Here is a 17,616-nt window from a genome sequence, read left to right on the forward strand (position 1 = left end):
AACAGGAGGGAAAGACAAAGGGTGGTCTCATTTTCCCTCCTTCACTACCCCCAGCTCGGCTGCAGAAATCTCAAAATGTTACCTTTTGTGGGAAAGATCTGGGATTCAGGGATCCCCAGGATGGTTAAGGTGAGGGTCCTTGAAAGCCACCAATAAAATGGAACTTTTTCCATTTTACATGCTAATCAGAGCAGTGGCAACCAGTAATACACTCACTCAAGACCAAGGATCAACAAGGGGCCTGGGCTAAGGTGAGTGAGAGCAGAGCTGGGGGGGCATGGAGGTGAGGTTTGAAAGATGGTTATCGCAGGAGAAGGGAGAAATGGTGGTCGACAGCAGGGACAAGGTGTTTCCCCCTCCATGCACTCATTCCCAAAGATCAGCCTGTCCCTTCCCAATGACAAGTCTTTGGATCCACCAGTGAGTACCTAACAACCAGAGAGGTCAAGGGAGTTGCCTAGTAGAACTATCAAGATTTGTTTCTCAATGTCTTTATGTCAGGGCTCCCCACCTGGAATAGTTACACTTGGCTTTGACAAAACATTCACTCAGTTTGCAGTTGGTGAGATATAACATCTAAAGACCCACTCAGTGATCTTGACCATTAATGAGAGGCCATTCTACAGCCAGGCACACAGTGCCCAGGTCCTTGGGATTTGATTTCTGATACTGACCACCAAAGCTTTCTGCTCTTAATGCCTTCTGACTAGAAAGGACGATGTTAAACAAGAGAAGGTGCAGCAAAGATTTACAAGGATGTTGCCATGACTGAAGGGTTAGAATTATAAGGAGAGGCTGAATAGGCTGGGACCTTTTTCCCTGGAGCATCAGAGGCTGAAGAGTGGCGCTATCGAGGCTTATTAAATCATGAGGGTGAATAACAAGGTCTTTTCCCTGGGGTGGGAGAATCCAAAATTAGAAAGCATGGCTTTAAGTTGAGAGGGGAAAGATTTAAATGGACCAACATTTTCACTCAGAGGGTGATGTGTGTATGGAATGAACTGCCAGAGTAAGTGATGGAGGCTGGTATAATTACAACAATGAAAAGGTATCAGGATTAATAGGAAGGGTTTAGAGGGATACAGGTGAAACAGTAGCAAATGGGGCTCGGGAAGAGACTGGGATGTCTGGTAGGCATGGATTAGTTGGACCAAAGCTGTTTCTGTACTGTATGGGTGGGGGGAGTGGGCAGCTCTCTGGTGTTTTAATAACTCAAGAACAAGTATACCGTTTTGGATACTTGTGGGGGGGTTGACTTACCAGGGGTAAGCAACGAGGTTCAGGCCTCTGGCACGGAGCCTGGCCCCGTTGCTCAGAAGGGAAGGATGGAGAAACGTAGAGCGATAGTTCTTGGGGACTCAATAGTGAGGGGCACAGATAGGCGGTTTTGTGGGGGCAACAGAGACTCACGATTGGTATGTTGCCTCCCAGGTGCAAGGGTACGTGATGTCTCTGATCGTGTTTTCCGGGTCCTTAAGGGGGAGGGGGAGCAGCCCCAAATCGTGGTCCACATTGGCACCAACGACATAGGTAGGAAGAGGGGTGAGGATGTCAGGCAGGCTTTCAGGGAGCTAGGTTGGAAGCTCAGAGCTAGAACGAACAGAGTTGTTGTCTCTGGCTTGTTACCCGTGCCACGTGATAGAGAGTCGAGGAATAGGGAGAGAGAACAGTTAAATGCGTGGCTACAGGGATGGTGCAGGAGGGAGGGATTCCGGTTTCTGGACAACTGGGGTTCTTTCTGAGGAAGGTGGGACCTCTATAAACAGGATGGTCTACACCTGAACCTGAGGGGCACCAGTATCCTTGGGGCGAGGTTTGCTAGTGCTCTTTGGGAGGGTTTAAACTAACTCTGCAGGGGCATGGGAACCTGGACTGTAGCTTTAGGGTACAGGACCTTGAGTGTAGGGAGGTTAGGAACAAAGCATCGATCTCGAAGGAGGGTGCCTGTAAACAGAAAGGTGGCTTGAAGTGTGTATACTTCAATGCCAGAAGTATAAGAAATAAGGTAGGTGAACTTGCAGCGTGAGTTGGTACCTGGGACTTCGATGTTGTGGCCATTACAGAGACGTGGGTAGAACAAGGGCAGGAATGGCTGTTGCAGGTTCCAGGGTTTAAATGTTTTAGCAGGGTCAGAGATGGGGGTAAAAGAGGGGGTGGTGTGGCATTGCTTGTCAAGGATAGTATTACAGCGGTGGAAAGGAGGATGGAGGAAGACTTGCCATCTGAGGTAGTTTGGGCTGAGGTTAGAAATAGGAAAGGTGAGGTCACCCTGTTAGGAGTTTTCTACAGGCCTCCCAATAGTCCGAGAGAAGTAAAGGAAAGTATTGCGAGGATGATTCAGGAGAAGAGTGAAAGTAGCAGGGTGGTTGTTATGGGGGACTTTAACTTCCCAGATATTGACTGGGAAAGCTATAGCTCGAGTTCATTAGATGGGTCGGTGTTTGTCCAATGTGTGCAGGAGGGTTTCCTGACACAATATGTAGACAGGCCAACAAGAGGTGAGGCTATACTGGATTTGGTTCTAGGTAATGAACCAGGCCAGGTGTTAGACTTGGACGTAGGTGAGCACTTTGGGGACAGTGACCACAACTCGGTGACTTTTATTCTAGTGATGGAGAGGGATAAGTGTGCACTGCAGGGCAAGAGTTATAGCTGGGGGCAGGGAAATTATGATGCGGTGAGGCATGACTTAGGATGCGTGGATTGGAAAAATAGGTTTCAAGGGAAGAACACAAATGATATGTGGAGATTGTTCAAGGAACAGCTATTGGGTGTCCTTGATAAGTATGTACCAGTCAGGCAGGGAGTAAAGGGTCTTGTTAGGGAGCCGTGGTTTAATAAGGAATTGGAATCCCTTGTGAAAGGGAAGAGGGCGGCCTATGTAAAGATGAGGCGTGAATGTTCATTTGGGGCGATTGAGAGTTATAAGGTAGCCAGGAAGGATCTAAAGAGAGAGCTTAGAGCAGCGAGAAGGGGACATGAAAAGTCCTTAGTTGGTAGGATTAGGGAAAACCCAAAGGCTTTCTATAGGTATGTCAGGAATAAAAGGATGACTAGGGTAGGTATCAGTCCAGTCAAGAATAGTAGTGGGAAGTTGTGCGTGGAGGCGGAGGAGATTGGAGAGACACTAAATCAATACTTTTCGTCAGTATTCACTCAGGAACAGGACACTATTGCTGATGTGAATATTGAGTCACAAGTGATTAGAATGGATGGCCTTGAGGTATGTAGGGAAAAGGTCTGGGGAATACTGGAAAGGATGAAAATAGATAAGTCCCCTGGGCCTGATGGCATTTATCCTAGGATCCTCTGGGAAGCTAGGGAGGAGATAGCAGAGCCATTGGCCTTGATTTTTATGTCGTCATTGTCTACGGGAATAGTGCCAGAAGACTGGAGGATAGCGAATGTGGTCCCCTTGTTCAAGAAGGGGAGTAGGGATAGCCCGAGTAACTATAGGTCAGTGAGTCTCACTTCTGTTGTGGGCAAAGTCTTAGAGAGAATTGTAAGGGATAGGATTTATGAACATCTGGATAGGAATAATGTGATCAAGGATAGTCAGCATGGTTTTGTGAAGGGCAGGTCGTACCTCACAAACCTTATTGAGTTCTTTGAGAAGGTGACTAAGGAGGTGGACGAGGGTAAAGCAGTAGATGTGGTGTATATGGATTTTAGCAAGGCGTTCGATAAAGTACCCCATGGTAGGCTAATGCAAAAACTACGAAGGTATGGCATTGAGGGTGCATTAGAGGTTTGGATTAGGAATTGGCTGGCTGGAAGGAGACAGAGGGTAGTAGTTGATGGAATAGGTTCATCTTGGAGTGCAGTTACTAGCGGTGTTCCACAAGGATCTGTTTTGGGACTATTGCTGTTTATCATCTTTATAAATGATCTAGAGGCGGGGCTTGAAAGCTGGGTGAACAAGTTTGCGGATGACACGAAAGTCGGTGGAGTTGTGGACAGCGAAGAAGGATGTGGCAGGTTACAGCTGGATATAGATAAGTTGCAGAGCTGGGCAGAAAGGTGGCAAATGGAGTTCAATGTAGCTAAGTATGAAGTCATTCACTTTGGTAGGAGTAACAAGAAGATGGATTACTGGGCTAATGGTAGGCTACTTGGTAGTGTGGATGAGCAGAGGGATCTTGGTGTCCATGTACACAGATCTCTGAAAGTTGCCACCCAGGTAAATAGAGCTGTGAAGAAGGCATATGGTGTACTGGGCTTTATTGGTAGAGGAATTGAGTTCCAGAGTCCTGAGGTCATGTTGCAGTTGTATAAGACTCTGGTGGGGCCTCATCTGGAGTATTGTGTGCAGTTTTGGTCGCCATACTATAGGAAGGATGTGGAGGCATTGGAACGAGTGCAGAGGAGGTTTACCAGGATGTTGCCTGGCATGGTAGGAAGATCGTATGAGGAAAGGCTGAGGCACTTGGGGCTGTTCTCATTGGAGAAAAGAAGGTTTAGGGGAGATTTGATAGAGGTGTATAAGATGATTAGGGGTTTAGATAGGGTAGACACTGAGAACCTTTTTCTGTTAATGGAGTCAGCTGTTACTAGGGGACACAGTTTTAAATTAAGGGGTGGTAGGTATAGGATAGATGTTAGGGGTAGATTCTTTACTCAGCGGGTTGTGAGTTCATGGAATGCCCTGCCAGTAGCAGTGGTGAACTCTCCCTCTTTATGGTCATTTAAGCGGGCATTGGATAAGCATATGGAGGTTATTGGGCTAGTGTAGGTTAGGTAGACTTTGGTCGGCGCAACATTGAGGGCCGAAGGGCCTGTACTGCGCTGTATTTTTCTATGTTCTATGTTCTATGTTAACTCCATGAATCTTGAGACATTATATCCCACCAACTGCAATTTGCCCAAGTCTGACTTCTTCCTTTTGAACATGAACTGCTTCAGTACCTAAGGTGTTGTGAATAGTGCTGAGCATTGTACACTCATTGGCAAAATCCCTACTTATGACCTTGGGATGGAGGGAAGGGCATTGATGAAGCAACTGGAGTTGGTCAGGCCTCGGACACTACCCCAGGGAACTCCTGTAGAGATGTCCTGGAGCTGAGGTGAGTGGCCACCAGCAACACACCTATCTTTCCATGTGCCAGGTATGACTCCAAACAGCAGACAATTTCCCCAAAAACCATTGACTTTAGTTTTGCTAGGGGTCCACATTCAGTCAAATGTAGCCTTGATGTCAAGGGCTGTCAATTGCACCTCCTGCCTGGAATTCAGCTTTTTTGTTTGAACCAAGGCTATAATGAGGTCAGGAGCTTAGTGGCCCTAGCAGGACCCAAACTGGGTGTCACCGAGCAGATTATTGCTGAGCAGGTGCTGCTTGATACCTGTCATCACTTTATTGATAATCGAGAGTAGACTGATGGGGCAGTAATCAACTGGGTTGGATTTGTCCTGTTTTTTGTGCACAAAACATACCTCAACAACTTTCCACATTGTTGGGATCGATGCCTGTGTTGTAACTGTACTGGAACAGCTTGCCTAGGGGAGCGGCACATTCTGGAAGTCAAGTTTTCAGTACTATTGCCAGAATATTGTCAGGCCAATAGCCTTTACAATATCCATTATCACAGAGTCATAGAGATGTACAGCATGGAAACTGACCCTTCGGTCCAACTCGTCCATGCCGACCAGATATCCCAACCTAATCTAATCCCACTTACCAGCACCTGGCCCTCCAAACCCTTCCAGATGCCTTTTGAATGCTGCAATTGTACCAGCCTCCACCACTTCCTCTGGCAGCTCATTCCATACACATTCCACCCTATGCGTGAAAAAGTTGCCTCTTAGGTCTCTTGAATATCTTTTCCCTCTCACCCTAAACTTATGCCCCCGCCCCCCCCCCCCCCCTCCCCCCCTCACCCCCAGGGAAACAACTTTGTCTATTTATCCTATCCATGCCCCTCATAATTTTGTAAACCTCTATAAGGTCACCCCTCAACCTACAACAGCCTCAGCCTATTCAACCTCTCCCAATAGCTCAAATCCTCCAACTTTGGCAACATAAATCTTGATGTAAATCTTGTAAATCTTGATATCACGTGGAATGAATTGGTGGAGGACTGGTATCTGTGATGCGGGAAAAGGCTGAGATGGATCATCAACTTGGCATTTCTAAAAATTAAAAGAAATGATGACCTTTGTGTATTGCTATAGGTAGAACAACCAAGACTTCACATTGATATTGTAAAATCTTAAAGCACAGTCATCATTATTGAATGTTTCCATGGTCAGTTGTAAATTGACTGGCACTACCGACTCCAGCAATAGTTTTAATTCATTCATGGGATGTGGGCATTAATAGCTGAACTTATTGCCTGTTCTCAGATGCCATCGAGAAGATGGCAATGAGCTGTTGTCTTGACACTGCAGGACATGTGTTGTACGTAGAAACAGCGACAGTGTAGGAACAGTAATATTTCCAAGTCAGGATGGTGAGTGGCTTTATGGGGAAATTACGTGTGGTAGTGTTCCCATGTTTCTGCTGCCCTTGTCATGTTTAGATGCTGGTGGTTGGCAGTTTGGAAGGTGCTGTCTAAGGGGCCTTGGTGAATTTCTGCAGTGCATCTTGTAGTTAGTATGCACTGCTGCTACTGAGCATCGATGATAGAGAGAGTGAATGTTTGTGGTTGTGTTGCCAATCAAGGGAGTTACTTTGTCCTGGATGGCGTCAAATTTTGTGAGTGTTGTTGAAGCTGTACTCATCCAAGCAAGTGGGAAGTATTCTATCACACTGCTGACTTGTGCCTTGTGGACAGGCTTTGAGGAGTCAGGAGGTGAGTTACTTGCTACAGGATTCCTGGGGTAGCAGCATGGAGCGGGTAGGCTGTGCTGGGATTGCAGCACAGAGTTGATGGGCTTTGCTGGGATAACAGCAGGGAGCTGATGGGCTGTGCTGGGGGAGCTGCTAGGCGGTGCTGGGATAGTGGCAGGGAGCTGCTGGTCTGTGCTGGGATAGTGGCAGGGAGCTGCTGGTCTGTGCTGGGATAGTGGCAGATAGCTGATGGGCTGTGCTGGGATAGTGGCAGGGAGCTGCTGGTCTGTGCTGGGATAGTGGCAGGGAGTTGATGGGCTGTGCTGGGGGAGCTGCTGGTCTATGCTGGGATAGTGGCAGGGAGCTGATGGGCTGTGCTGGGATAGTGGCAGGGAGTTGATGGGCTGTGCTGGGGGAGCTGCTGGTCTGTGCTGGGATAGTGGCAGGGAGCTGCTGGTCTGTGCTGGGATAGTGGCAGGGAGTTGATGGGCTGTGCTGGGATAGTAGTAGGAAGCTGCTGGTCTGTGCTGGGATAGTAGCAGAGAGCTGATGGTCTGTGCTTGGATAGTGGCAGGAAGCTGCTGGTTTGTGCTGGGATAGTGGCAGAGAGCTGATGGTCTGTGCTGGGATAGTGGCAGGAAGCTGCTGGTCTGTGCTGGGATAGTGGCAGAGAGTTACTGGTCTGTGCTGAGACAGTGACAGGGAGCTGCTGGTCTGTGCTGGGATAGTGGCAGGGAGCTGCTGGGCTGTGCTGGGATAGTGGCAGGGAGCTGCTGGTCTGTGCTGGGATAATGGCAGAGAGCTGCTGGCCTGTGCTGGGATAGTGGCAGGGAGCTGCTGGTCTGTGCTGGGATAGTGGCAGAGAGCTGATGGTCTGTGCTTGGATAGTGGCAGGAAGCTGCTGGTCTGTGCTGGGATAGTGGCAGAGAGTTGCTGGTCTGTGCTGAGATAGTGACAGGGAGCTGCTGGTCTGTGCTGGGATAGTGGCAGAGAGCTGCTGGTCTGTGCTGGGATAGTGGCAGGGAGCTGATGGGCTGTGCTGGGATAGTGGCAAGGAGCTGCTGGGCTGTGCTGGGATAGTGGCAGGGAGCCGTTGGGCTGAATGTGGGGTCAGGGTTACTCACGTATCTGCGACCTGGATGTACTTGTGCGTTACCAGCCCTTTTCTTTGGCTGTTCTCCCCTCTCCACCTGTCGTCAGAGACCCTCTTGAAGAGGCGCAGGCTCTCTCCTTTCCTGAGGGAGAGCTTGAATGCAGAGCAAGCCCCGTAATCAAACTTCACCCTCACTCGCACCTCACTCATCATTGAGAACGTAGATACTTGTGGAGGTTTCTCCTCTAGTGAGTTGTATAATCGTCGACCACACTCCATGACTGGATACTGCAGGACTGCAGATCTTAGATCTGATCCATTGGTTTTGGAATTGCTTAGCTCTGTCTATCACTTGCTGTTTGGTATACAAATAATCCTCTTTTATAGCTTCACCAGGTTGACAGCTCATTTCTGGGTATGCCCCTGGTACTGTTCCTGGCAAATGGGCAATATTTCATCACACTCCTGATTAGTGACTTGTAGATGGTGGACAGCCGTCTGGGAGATAGGAGGTGAGTTACTTGCTGAGGAATTTCTAGCCTCAATCTGCTTTTGTGAATACACTATTCATATGGCTGGTCCAATCATGTTCTGGCCAATGGTAGCTGCTGGGATAAGAACAGTGAATGTTAACGCCCATAATTCTCCTGGTCTGAGCTGATCATATGGTCTTAGAACTCAGCTAGGTGGTTGCTTTTCACTTAATTAGAATTAGGTTTTTTGACACATGTACTCAGATACAGGAACACGTGACTACAGTAAACAAATGCACAAAATGGCCATTTCAGGTATCAGCTTAGGTACAAAGGCACTTAGGTACAAAACCTTAGGTATTAATTAGAAAAATAAATAAAGGTAAATGTTCAGCATTACAGTCCTTATAAAGAACAAAGAAAATTTGCAGTCCTCCCAGCCTGAGCCGATCCAAATCTACTGTCTAAACCTGTCACCCAATTCCTAAGCATCTATATCCCTCCGCTCCCCACCTACTCATGCATTTGTCCAGATGCAACTTAAATAAATTTACCGTGCCTGCCTCTACTACCTCTGCTGGCAACGCGTTCCAGGCACCTACCACCCTCTGTGTAAAGTACTTGCCACATTAATCCCCCTTAAGCTTTTCACCTCTCACCTTGAAAGCATGACCTCTCATTATTGAATCCTTCACCCTGGGAAAATGTTTGTCTCTTATCAAACTCTCTCTCCCGGAACTCCCCAAACCACACCCCCCTACCACACTCTCCCAAACCTCACTCCCCTTCCCCAAACTTCACCCCACCTCCCAAACCTCACTCTTCCTCCCCAGACCTCCCCCTCAGGAACCCACCCTCACCCTCAGAGACCCTCCCTCAGCCTGTCAATTCTATCCCCTATCCCTGGGACCCACTCTGCGTCCTCCTCGAGACCACTCCCCCTCCCCTGAGACCCCTCTACCTGCAACACCTCACATTAACACCCCCTCACTTCCCACAGAGATGCCCCAACCCCTTCCCCACACCTCTGGAGGCCACTCCATCCCTCAGCAATGGACCTAGCCCATTCTCTCACAGTCTTCTGCACCCCCGAGACAGGGGATTACGGTGCCATGTTTCCAAATGACCCCAATTCCACCCCCACTCCCCTCCTCCTGCTTCCCACCCCATAAACAGGATCTGTCTACAGATTAGCGAGACCCCAATTCCCAGGTAGAAATATTCCCTTAGGTCTCTTTTATATCATTCCCCTCTCACCCTAAACCTATGCCCTCTAGTTCTGGAATCCCCGACCCCAGGGAAAAGACTTTGTCTATTTAGAGTCATAGAGTCAGAGAGATGTACAGCACGGAAACAGACCCTTCAGTCCAACCCATCCATGCCAACCAGATATCCCAACCCAATCTAGTCCCACCTGCCAGCACCCGGCCCATATCCCTCTAAACCCTTCCTATTCATATACCCATCCAAATGCCTCTTAAATGTTGCAATTGTACCAGCCTCCATCACATCCTCTGGCAGCTAATTCCATACACGTACCACCCTCTGCGTGAAAAAGTTGCCACTTAGGTCTCTTTTATATCTTTCCCCTCTCATCCTAAACCTATGCCCTCTAGTTCTGGACTCCCCGATCCCAGGGAAAAGACTTTGCCTGTTTATCCCATCCATGCTCCTCATAATTTTGTAAACCTTTATAAGTTAACCCCTCAGCCTCCGACGCTCCAGGGAAAACAGCCCAGCCTGTTCAACCTCTCCCTGTAGCTCAGATCCTCCAACCCTGGCAACATCCTTGTAAATCTTTTCTGAACCCTTTCAAGTTTCACAACATCTTTCAGATAGGAAGGAGACCAGAATTGCACGCAATATTCCAACAGTGGCCTAACCAATGTCCTGCACAGCCGCAACATGACCTCCCAACTCCTGTACTCAATACTCTGACCAATAAAGGAAAGCATACCAAACGCCTTCTTCACTATCCTATCTACCTTTGACTCCACTTTCAAGGAGCTATGAACCTGCACTACAAGGTCTCTTTGTTCAGCAACACTCCCTAGGACCTTACCATTAAGTGTATAAGTCCTGCTAAGATTTGCTTTCCCAAAATGCAGCACCTCGCATTTATCTGAATTAAACTCCATCTGCCACTTCTCAGCCCATTGGCACATCTGGTCCAGATCCTGCCCTATCCATTCCCCTCATAATTTTGTAAACCTCTAGAAGGTCACCCCTCAGCCTTTCGACCCTCCAAGGAAAACAACCCCAGCCTGTTCAGCCTCTCCCTGTAGCTCAAATCCTCCAACCCTGGCAACATCCTTGATAATCTTTTCTGAACCCTTTCAAGTTTCACAACATCTTTCCGATAGGAAAGAGTAGGTCAAGTTTTGCACCTTCTCTAGTAGGTACATCCACATACTGAATCAGAAAATTGTCTTGTACGCACTTAACAAATTCCTCTCTATCTAAGCCTTTAACAATATGGCAGTCCCAGTCAATGTTTGGAAAGTTAAAATCCAAGTCCATAACCATCCTATTATTCTTACAGATAGCTGAGATCTCCTTACAAGTTTGTTTCTCAATTTCCCCCTGCCTATTAGGTGGTCTATAATACAATCCCAATAAGGTGATCATCCCTTTCTTATTTCTCACTTCCACCCAAATAATTTCCCTGGATGTATTTCCGGGAATATCCTCCCTCAGCACAGCTGTAATGCTATCCCTTATCAAAAATGCCACTCCCCCTCCTCTCTTGCCTCCCTTTCTATCCTTCCTGTAGCATTTGTATCCTGGAACATTAAGCTGCCAGTCCTGCCCATCCCTGAGCCATGTTTTTGTAATTGCTATGATATCCTCTCCGTGGTTTTCCTCTCACAGTCCAAAGATGCACAGGTTAGGTGGATTGGCCATGCTAAATTGCCTATAGTGTCCAGAGAGTTGTAGGATGAGCCATGAAAAATGCAGGGTTACAGGGATTTGGTGTGATGCTCTTCAGAGGGTTGGCGTACACTTGTTGGGCTGAATGGCCTGCTTTCACACTGTAGGGAATCTATGAATCATTTGGATGGAACAAATCAAATTATGCAGGGAAGTGGCAATTTAGTTCTCCCCGTTCTCCCCGTGTCTGCGTGGGTTTCCTCCGGGTGCTCCGGTTTCCTCCCACATTCCCAAGATGTGTGGGTCAGGTGAATTGGCCATGCTAAATTGCCCGTAGTGTTAGGTAAGGGGTAAATGTAGGGGTATGGGTGGGTTGCGCTTCGGCGGGTCGGTGTGGACTTGTTGGGCCGAAGGGCCTGTTTCCACACTGTAAGTAATCTAAAAAAAAACTAATCTAAAACAATCTAGTATATTCCATTTTAATTGCCCCTTCCCACTCACCTGGCAACACGTCCATCCTTGGCCACGTCCAATGTCAGAGTGAGGCCAAACGTAAACTGGAGGAGCAACACCTGATATTTCACCTGGGGAGCTTACAACCCTATGACCTCAATGTTGACTTCACCAGCTTCAAAATCCCTCTTTCCTCGGCCTTATCCCATGTCCAGCCCTCAACTTTCCCCTTGCCTCCCTGAACTGACCAGACCTGTCCATCTTCCTATTCACCTATCCGCTCCATCCTTTCCACAGACCAATCATGATAACCCCCTAACTGCATCCAGGGAGAAAGTGAGGACTGCAGATGCAGGATTCCTGATGAAGAACTTATGCTCGAAACATCGACTCTCCTGCCTCTTGGATGCTGCCTGATTGGCTATGCTTTTCCAGCACCACACCTTTTGACCCTATCTGCATCCACCTATCACCATCCCACCTACTCTTCTGCCAGCCCCACCCCCCTCCCTCTATATATTTCTGGGCTCCCTCCCCGTCCCCAGACCCAACCAAGGGTTTTGGCCCAAAACGTTGGCTTCTCCTCGGATGCTGTCTGACCTGTTGTGCTTTTCCAGCTTCATTTCTATTTACTCCAGAGTAAAACAAAATTCTGTTTTCAGATACTTAGAACAAAGACAACTTAAAACTGATCAGTAATATTCTCAATTTTATACATGCTTATTCCACAACATGCCCTAATGCACCTGCGAGAGAAACACTCAATATCTCCAATCTCATATTTTTGACTCCTAGCCTAACCAGTATATCTAATAAATCAGGGTGAATCTAGTGATCCCTGCACTGAAACACACTGTGGACAGAGCACACCATTACAGAGTGAATCTGCCAAAGAGTGAATCTGAAGCACCAAATCAGATTGTCTAAGCAAAATGGCTTTCTGTAAAAGCACACACAGTTTTCACTTGAATGAATAACAATAATTGGCATTTCGCTTCCTCTCCATTTTGCCAATAGTTTGTTCATGCAGATGTAATAGTTCCACTCACTCTTCACACTGAAGTGAGGCTGGCTAACTGATCATGCATAAGGGATCAATCCTGTTGTACAATTCAGCCATAAATCAAATGAAATTCAAGATAAACTTTTCTTTCTGAATAGTTTAATTACCTTTGTCTTCTGCTATATTCAATGCATTGGATTCAGCCTTATTAAGCTGGTCCGTCCTCCTGATCCAAAGATCGAGCCTTTGATGGGGAAGCTGTGGAGCAACTGTGGAGGTGACAATTGTTTGAGCAGATTTAGTTGTTAAAGCTGTGTGCTGAACTTTTACAGTGTGGGGAAGCTCCACCCCGGTCTCTGTGTTCGCAGGAGTCTCCAAACCTTATTGGAGATAATTCTGCTTGTTATTTTGAAGCAGAATATGACATAACTGAAGTGTTTATACAAATGATGGGAGGAGAAAATGACAGAATTACGTGAATCAATCCCAAAGGCTAGGGAGGAGTGAAACACAGGATGTCAACTTTAGTTTGCAAGGGAAAAGAAATTTGTAAAAGCTCACAAGAAAGGTAGGAACAGGGCACTTTTATGCAGTCTGACTTCAGGAGCCTGCCTCGCATTTCACATTGTGAAGCAAGAATCACCCACTTCAATTCAGAAAAAAGACAGAAGCCACATTAATGCCAGTGTGGAGGGAGCAGTGTTAGTGTGGGCCAGAACGTTCAAGTCCCAACTCGGAACGTGACAGTCACAGGGATGCTTCACAACTTGGTTTGAGAAAGCAACTCATAGCATTTTGAAGTGAACACATGTTTGGCTCCAAACTGTACTGGATTCATTCCCCGTACTGACCACTCTATTTCAGTTCCCAACACACAGTCTTCTATTTAAATACTTGCTGAGCATCCAAAGGCCGCTTGAAGGATGTTATACCATGACATTCCTTGCTTTAGTACTCTTTTACTGGGTTGCCACGTGCCTCCAGTTGCTTTAAATTTGGGATGTGGTCAGGAAAAATGGTGCAGTTGGGTGCATATCTCTGGTATGAGTTGGAACACTGTTGAGTCAATGCAACTTTGATGTGCTGATATGGTTCCAGGACGTGATATGAAACACCAAGCAACAGAAAACAACGTATTAGTCGCTTGGCAAATAAAAAGCACAGAACCACACAGGGTGGGCTTGGGGCTTGAGTTCCTTAAAGGACGAAGCACCCAATTGCAGGTGGCATTTGTAAGGCCTCCAACGGCTACAAAGTGTTTGGAATCACTGAACAGTGTCTTTGGGAGGCAATGTGGCGGGTGCCTGGGATTTTCTAGTTTTGTGCAGTTTATTCCCACAGAAGCCAGAGGGGTTAGTGACTGTTCCAGAGGTGCTGCGGGTTATAAGGGACAGTGGTATCTGTGCTTCCGAGTCTGAGCATGGCTGGGAGATGAAGCTTGAGGCTGTGGAGACAGAAATCTGCAGAATGGTCTTGGTCATCTTGGAGCTGAACACCTCTCTTCTGACTGGGGAGAAGCTGCCAGCCAAAGCATCCAACACATTCATACCACTGGTTGTGTTTTGTAGAAATAGACGTAGAATGGGATGTCTCTCCCTCACTTACCAAAAATGGAAGAAGTTCTGCCACATTCATTTTATCCTGTAAAGCTCACAGCAGATATGCCTCTGTCCTTTCCTCGCCATTTCTTAAAGCTTACTTCATTGACCTGGCTATTATTCCTCTTTACCAATGTCTCTGGCTCAACATCCATTTACCTAAGTTGAAAATGTGTTGATGGTTAAAGCACAGCAGGTCAGGCAGCATCCAAGGAACAGGAAATTCGACGTTTCGGGCATAAGCCCTCCATTTACCTAAGTCTATTAATGAAGTGCCTTTTTTTTCTCTTAGAATCCCTACAGTGTGTTACTATGTTGGAACAGTTATTGTTTAGTCGTTAAATAATTGATTAATCTGTTAAGGTTTCTGATAGAGTTAAGTTATTCCAATTTCTGTTTTTTTGTATTTTAACTATAATGTTTAATAAAGTGTATGTTGCTTAAAAACAGGACAAAATACACCTCTTAAAGCCATTGTATTGTCACAGTGTTAAACAAAAATAATCAAAACTTATTTATAATGGACAAATCATTAACAAGTGGCAAAATGAATTATAAGTTGGTAACACATTTAGGTCTGCTATAATGCATATTTCTTCATCATGAATTGGCTTTAACGCGATTTAAGAATTTAGACCATTATTTGTAGAATGCGAACTTTCCTTACTTGTATTGGTATAATGGAATTCCAGCCCCATTAGTTTAAATGGTGGGGCTATTATGCAAATTTCTAATAATGTGGGATCACATGGGAACGGAACTGTTGCATTATATTCGAATTGACTGTATGCAGACTTAAGCTATACTCCTTTTTTAATCTAACATATTTGCACATTCGTTGGAAATAGAACAGAAAACTAGACAGAACAACTCTACCGGAATGTCATGGGTGGGAAAAGGGTGCCCAAACAAAATATTCAGCAGATCACAAATCCAAATAGCAGCCTTTCTGATGGCTCTTTTGGATTTTGGCAATGATATCACACTGATGTTGATTGCAACAATTCTCAATTTGGTGGCCAATCTCTTGGACTTAGCTCGAGTTTGCTCTTTATTTCAGAAAATACTGGAAATATTCAGCAGTCTGGCAGCTTCTACAGTGAAAGGAACAGTTAACCTCTTAATTTCTTAAGTAGAGTCGTATTAAGTTAAAAACATTAATTCTGTTTCTCTCTCTGCAGATGCCACCAGACCTGCTGAATGTGTGCTGTATTTTCTGTTTTTAAATAACAGGGAGGTTGATGGTGCGAGACAGAAAGCAGTGGGATTGGATAGAAGGAACCATGCGGTATGAAAAAGTGTTGTCAATGCTTACAGCAGAATGGGGAGGCAGGATGAAAAATGGGGTAAGACAGAGGTTGTTCCTGTGTCTCAGGAATGTGATTAAACCCTAAGGATGGGCAACACCCTCTTGAAATATGGGTTCCTACATTAGAGAGAAAGCTTTTAGAAACTCATATTCAAATGAAGCTTTCAAATGTTTAACAATGCCAATGTCTCAATAAAATAACACAATTCTCTTCCCTTAAGCAAGATATTAAATGATTATCAACATTTGGTGTATTATGAATGCAGAAATCGATAAAAGCTCCCTGGTTCGTTCCTTGGAATGGAGTGAAATAGCTTATCTCAGCTTGACAGCACTTCCAAGTTGGGTTAAGGGGAAAATTCACCCAGTGTTCCTAGTCCTCAGTATTGTCACATTGCACTTGCTGGCAAGAAGGATGTGTATCTGTGGGGCAGGCACAGGTTAGAACTTGGTTAAGATATTTCACTGTTGGTGGTGATGAATGGCAAGGCCTCAGATGCACTCAAAGAAACTCAACTGTAGCATGAACCTGCATCATTAGGGTGAGAGAAAGTGCATTTTAGATTAGATTACCTATCGTATGGAAACAGGCCCTTCGGCCCAACAGGTCGACATCAACCCTCCAAAGAAAAACCCACCCAGACCCATTTCCCTCTGACTAATGCACCTAACAACATTGGCAATTTACCATGGCCAATTCACCTGACCTGCACATCTTTGAATTGTGGGAGGAAATTGGAGCAAACCCACGCAGACACGGGGAGAACATACAAACTCCACACAGACAGTCACCCAAGGCTGGGATCAAACATGGGTCCCTGGTGCTGTGAGGCAGCAGTGCTAACCACTGTGCCGCCCCGCAATACAGCAACTCATCAAGCCTCCTTTGCCCACACCACCCAATGCAAGACCTCTGCCATCTCAAAGGAGGAGGACAACAGCTGGATTTAAACACCAAGTCACAAACCATCCCATTCCGGACATATATCTCCATTCCTTCATCATATCCTTCAACCTGCGGCACAAGGTTATCAGCCAAGTGCTGGATAATGGGATTGGAATAGTTAGGAGCTTATTTTTAACTGGTGCAGACTTGATGGGCTAAAGGGCCTTTTTCTGTGCTGTTCTATCTCCATGGCAACAGCTAACAGAAGCTGCAAAATGAAATGCACCACCACCTCCACCAGGGGGATTTAGGGATGAACAATAAATGCAGTGTTGCTCAAGAATGTGAGAAGAAGAAAGAGAAAATAATTGCTTCTTGTGTCATTCTTTGAAACTCTAATTAAATGGTGTTCGCCTCTACAGATCACTGCCAGGTTTGAAGCAGCAGATACAACATGTAAAGACCAGCATTTGGCCCGAAAGCTAATGGATCGGCTGCAATGCGGTAATTGTGGGAACTGGGCATTACCCAGAGTACAGATGGTTGAAGCAGCGTTGCTGTTGTAGCCACATCGATTCCATTAAAGTGCTTTGGAAACAGGGTGTGTTTGACATGCGCGTACTGGGGCAGGTGGAGCCAGTGTTACTCTGCAGAATGAGCACAAACAAATTCTTGGAGTCCATGCAAACCTGTTGCTAAAAATAAACCCATGCTACAATTTTAGAAACATTCATGTGAGTGGAACATGTGATATGACTGCAATGAGCTGAAACATAACACGGGGGGCGGGGGGGGGGGGGGGGGGTTTGTAGAATGGATACAGCAGTGAAGAAACAGGAGACAAACCACGGCAGAAGAAGTTGGGAGTGGACTGGGAACTTGGCTGTTTGGATTCTGAGAATGGTTTTTGAATGGTGATGGGTGACAATGTGGAAGGGTTTAGCAACGGAATCCCATGGAATGGGATTGCAGCAGCTGATGATGTCAATGGAGATACAAAGGAAAAGGTACCAAAGAGGCAAGAGTCAGCACTGGGGAGGAAAAAGGAAGGGTGTAATGCAGGAAGAGGTTGCAAATACAGGGTGGGCTAGTGCCATAGAAGGGCTGGAGATGAGGATGAGGGTCTTAAATTCAATAATGGGGGGGGGGGGGAAATAGAAA

This window comes from Hemiscyllium ocellatum, chromosome 43 (assembly GCF_020745735.1).
Source record: "Hemiscyllium ocellatum isolate sHemOce1 chromosome 43, sHemOce1.pat.X.cur, whole genome shotgun sequence".
In the NCBI taxonomy this organism is placed as follows: Eukaryota; Metazoa; Chordata; class Chondrichthyes; order Orectolobiformes; family Hemiscylliidae; genus Hemiscyllium; species Hemiscyllium ocellatum.